At 39.1% G+C, this 4,784-nt stretch overlaps 1 non-coding gene across 1 annotated transcript; it reads left to right on the top strand.

Annotated features, from left to right (window-relative positions):
- Positions 1–3,201: 3,201 nt before the first annotated feature.
- Positions 3,202–3,305, top strand: LOC112799085 (small nucleolar RNA R71). Its single transcript, XR_003200670.1, has one exon. It is a non-coding gene; the product is annotated as a small nucleolar RNA R71 (small nucleolar RNA).
- The last annotated feature ends 1,479 nt before the right edge of the window (positions 3,306–4,784 follow it).

The raw sequence follows: 4,784 nt of genomic DNA, 5'->3' as shown, positions 1-4,784 counted from the left end.
GATGAACTCCAGCCATCCTCTAGCTATAGGCTTGAGGTCCAGTCTTCTTAGTTGGACTGGTTTGCCTTTGGAGTCTACTCTCCATTGGGCGCCTTCCACACAAATGTCCATTAGGACTTGGTCCAACCTTTGATTGAAGTTGACCCTCCTTGTGTAGGGGCGTTCATCACCTTGCATCATGGGTAGATGAAACGCCAACCTCACATTTTCCGGACTGAAATCTAAGTATTTCCCCCGAACCATTGTGAGATAGTTCTTTGGATTCGGGTTCATACTTTGATCATGGTTCCTAGTGATCCATGCATTAGCATAGAACTCTTGAACCATCAATAATCCGACTTGTTGCATGGGGTTGGTTATGACTTCCCACCCTCTTCTTTGGATCTCATGTCGGATTTCCGGATACTCATTCTTTTTGAGCTTGAAGGGGACCTCAGGGATCACCCTCTTCTTTGCCACAACATCATAGAAGTGGTCTTGGTGGCTCTTGGAGATGAATCTCTCCTTTTCCCATGATTCGGAAGTGGAAGCTTTTACCTTCCCTTTTCCTTTTCTTGAGGAAACTCCGGTCTTGGGTGCCATTGATGGTGAAAAAAAATAAAAAGCTAGGCTTTTTACCACACCAAACTTAAAATTTGCTCGTCCTCGAGCAAAAAGAAAAGAAGAGTAGAAGAAGAAGAAGAAGAAAATGTGAGTAGAGAGGGAGAAGGGGGGTTCGGCTATGTAGAGGAGAAGGGGTTATGTTGTGTGAAAATGAAGAAGAAAAGGGAGGTATTTATAGGGAGGGGGGAGGGTTAGGTTTCGGCCATTTTGGGTGGGAAATTGAATTTGAATGTAATGGGGGTAGGTGGGGTTTATGGGAAGAGAAATTGATGATGAGATTTGGATTAGGAGAGTGTGAATAGGATTAAAAGAAAAGGTAAGTGGGGATCCTGTGGGGTCCACAGGTCCTGAGGTGGGGATCCTGTGGGGTCCACAGGTCCTGAGGTGAAAAGAAATACCATTCCTTCACCCTATAGGCGTGTAAATTGCCTTCATGCACCATTCTGGCGTTCAAACGCCCATTGGTGCATATTCTGGGCGTTAAACGCCCATGTGATGCTTGATTCTGGCGTTGAACGCCAGTTTCAAGCTTGTTTCTGGCGTTCAGCGCCAGATTGTCCTCTGCGTGCGCATCCTGGCGTTAAACGCCAGGATGTTGCTTGGTTTGGGCGTTCAGCGCCAGGAAGATGCTCTGTTCTGGCGTTGAACGCCCGCCAGATGCATCTTCTGGGCGCTGAACGCCGGCCCGTGCGTCCTCCAGGGTGAAAAATTTTTTTCTTCTGTTTTTGACTCTGTTTTTAATTTTTTTTTTGATTTTTTCGTGACTCCTCATGATCATGTACCTAATTAAACACAAAAATAACAAAGAAACAAAATAAAATAAAATTAGATAAATAAAATTGGGTTGCCTCCCAACAAGCGCTTCTTTAATGTCAATAGCTTGACAGTGGCTCTCATGGAGCCACAAGGTGATCAGGTCAATTTTAGTGTGTGGTCTCCACACCAAACTTAGAGTTTGGATATGGAGTTTGAACACCAAACTTAGAGTTTGGTTGTGGCCTCACAACACCAAACTTAGAGGTTGACTGTGTGGGCTCTTCTTGACCTTGAACTGAGAGAAGCTCTTCATGTTTACTCTCTTTTGTCACAGAGGGAAGGCCATGTGCCTGAAATATAAGGTAGTCTCCATTTAATTGAAGGACTAACTCACCTCTGTTGACATCTATCACAGCTCCTGCTGTGGCTAGGAAAGGTCTTCCTAGGATGATGCATTCATCATCTTCCTTCCTAGTGTCTAGGATTATGAAATCAGTAGGGATGTAAAGGCCTTCAACCTTCACTAGCACGTCCTCTACCATTCCATAAGCTTGTCTTATGGATTTGTCTGCCAATTGTAATGAGAACAAGGCAGGTTGTACCTCAATGATCCCCAGTTTCTCCATTACAGAGAGTGGCATAAGGTTTATCCCTGACCCAAGATCACATAGAGCTTTTTCAAAGCTCATGGTGCCAATGGTGCAAGGTATTAAGAACTTGCCAGGATCTTGTTTCTTTTGAGGTAGAGTTTCCTGAATCCAAGTATCTAATTCACTAATGAGCAAGGGAGGTTCACTTTCCCAAGTCTCATTACCAAATAGCTTGGCATTCAGCTTCATGATAGCTCCTAGATATTGAGCAACTTGCTCTCCAATCACATCTTCATCCTCTTCAGAGGATGAATATTCTTCAGAGCTCATGAATGGCAGAAGGAGATTTAATGGAATCTCTATAGTCTCTAGGTGAGCCTCTGATTCCTCAGGATCCTTAATAGGAAACTCCTTCTTGCTTGAAGGACATCCCAGGAGGTCTTCCTCACTAGGATTTTCGTCCTTCTCCTCCTGAGTGTATTCGGCCACTTTGATTAAATCAATGGCCTTGCATTCTCCTTTTGGATTTTCTTCTGTATTACTTGGGAGAATACTGGGAGGAGTTTCAATAACTTTCTTACTCAGCTGGCCTACTTGTGCCTCCAAATTTCTAATGGAGGATCTTGTTTCATTCATGAAACTGAAAGTGGCTTTTGACAGATCAGAGACTATATTAGCTAAATTAGAGTTGTTTTGTTCAGAGTTCTCTGTCTGTTGCTGAGAAGATGATGGATATGGCTTACTATTGTTCAGCCTGTTGCGTCCACCATTGTTAAAACCTTGTTGAGGTTTTTGTTGATCCTTCCAGGAGAAATTTGGATGATTTCTCCATGATGGGTTATAGGTATTTCCATATGGTTCACCCAGATAATTAACCTCTGCCATGGCAGGGTTCTCAGGATCATAAGCTTCTTCAGAAGCTACCTCTCTAGTACTGTTGGATGCATGTTGCAATCCATTCAGATTTTGAGAGATTATGTTGACCTGTTGAGTCAACACTTTGTTCTGAGCCAGTATGGCATTCAGAGCATCAATTTCAAGAACTCCCTTCTTCTGAGGGACCCCATTATTCACGGAATTCCTCTCAGAGGTATACATGAACTGGTTGTTTGCAACCATGTCAATGAGTTCTTGAGCCTCTTCAGGCGTTTTCTTCAGGTGAATAGATCCACCTGCAGAATGGTCCAGTGACATTTTCGAAAATTCAGAGAGACCATAATAGAATATATCTAATAGGGTCCATTCTGAAAACATGTCAGATGGACATCTCTTGGTCAGCTGCTTGTATCTTTCCCAAGCTTCATAGAGGGATTCACCATCTTTTTGTTTGAAAGTTTGAACATCCACTCTCAGCTTGCTCAGCTTTTGAGGAGGAAAGAATTTATCTAAGAAGGCAGTGACCAGCTTATCCCAGGAGTCCAGGCTATCCTTAGGTTGTGAATCCAACCATATTCTAGCTCTGTCTCTTACAGCAAAAGGGAAAAGCATGAGTCTGTAGACTTCAGGATCAACTCCATTCGTCTTTACAGTATCACAGACTTGCAAGAATTCAGTTAAGAACTGATAAGGATCTTCAGATGGAAGTCCATAAAACTTGCAGTTTTGTTGCATCAAAGCAACTAGTTGAGGCTTAAGCTCAAAGTTATTGGCTCCAATGGCAGGAATGGAGATGCTTCTTCCATCAAATTTGGATGTTGGCTTTGTGAAGTCACCAAGCATTCTCCTTGCATTATTATTATTATTATTTTCGGCCATCTCCTTCTCTTGTTTGAAATTTTCTAAAAGGTTGCCTCTGGATTGTTGTAATTTAGCTTCTCTTAATTTTCTCTTCAGAGTCCTTTCAGGTTCTGGATCAGCTTCAACAAGAGTGCCTTTATCCTTGTTCCTGCTCATAAGAAAGAGAAGAAAACAGGAAAAGAAAGAGGAATCCTCTATGTCACAGTATAGAGATTCCTTTATGTTAGTAGAAGAAGAAAGGGGTAGAGTGGAAAAGAAACACAACTGTGAGGATGGCAGAGATGTGAGATGAGATGTTAGGATGTGAATGAAGAGAGGTGAAGAGAAGTGTTAGTACTTAAATAATTAAATAGAAGAATAAAAGAGAAAGGAATTTTCGAAAATAATTTTGAAAAAATGGTTAGTGATTTTCGAAAATTAAAGATGAGATGAGATTAAAATTAGAATTTAAAACAATTAAAAAGAATTTTTGAAAAAGAGGGGGAGAATTTTCGAAAATTTAGAGAGGGAAAAGTAATTAGGTGGTTTTGAAAAAGATAAGAAACAAACAAGGAGTTAGTTAGTTGATTGAAAAAGATTTGAAATTAAATTTTGAAAAGGATAAGAAGATAGGAGGTTAGATAAGATATTTTGAAATCAAATTTTGAAAAAGATAAAATTTTTGAAAAAGATAAGATAAAAGATAGAAAGATATATTTGAAAAAGATATTTTGAAAAAGATTTAATTTTAAAAATTACTTAACTAACAAGAAACTACAAGATAAGATTCTAGAATTTAAAGATTGAACCTTTCTTAACAGGAAAGTAACAAACTTCAAATTTTTGAACCAATCACATTAATTGTTAGCTTAATTTTCGAAAATTTGATAAAAAGATAAGAAAAAGATTTTGAAAATATTTTGAAAAATAATTTTTGAAATTTTCGAAAATTATATAAAAATGAAAAAGATATGATTTTTGAAAAAGATTTTAAAAAGATAAGATTTTTAAAATTGAAATTTTGACTTGACTTGTAAGAAACAACTAATTTTTAAAAAATTTTTGACCAAGTCAACCCAAAATTTCGAAATTTTAGAGGAAAATAAGGAAAAGATATTT

The sequence above is a fragment of the Arachis hypogaea genome, chromosome 4, assembly GCF_003086295.3.
Source record: "Arachis hypogaea cultivar Tifrunner chromosome 4, arahy.Tifrunner.gnm2.J5K5, whole genome shotgun sequence".
NCBI lineage: Eukaryota > Viridiplantae > Streptophyta > Magnoliopsida > Fabales > Fabaceae > Arachis > Arachis hypogaea.
The sequence above is the reverse complement of the archived record's forward strand: the minus strand, read 5'-3'. Positions and strand labels throughout refer to the sequence as shown.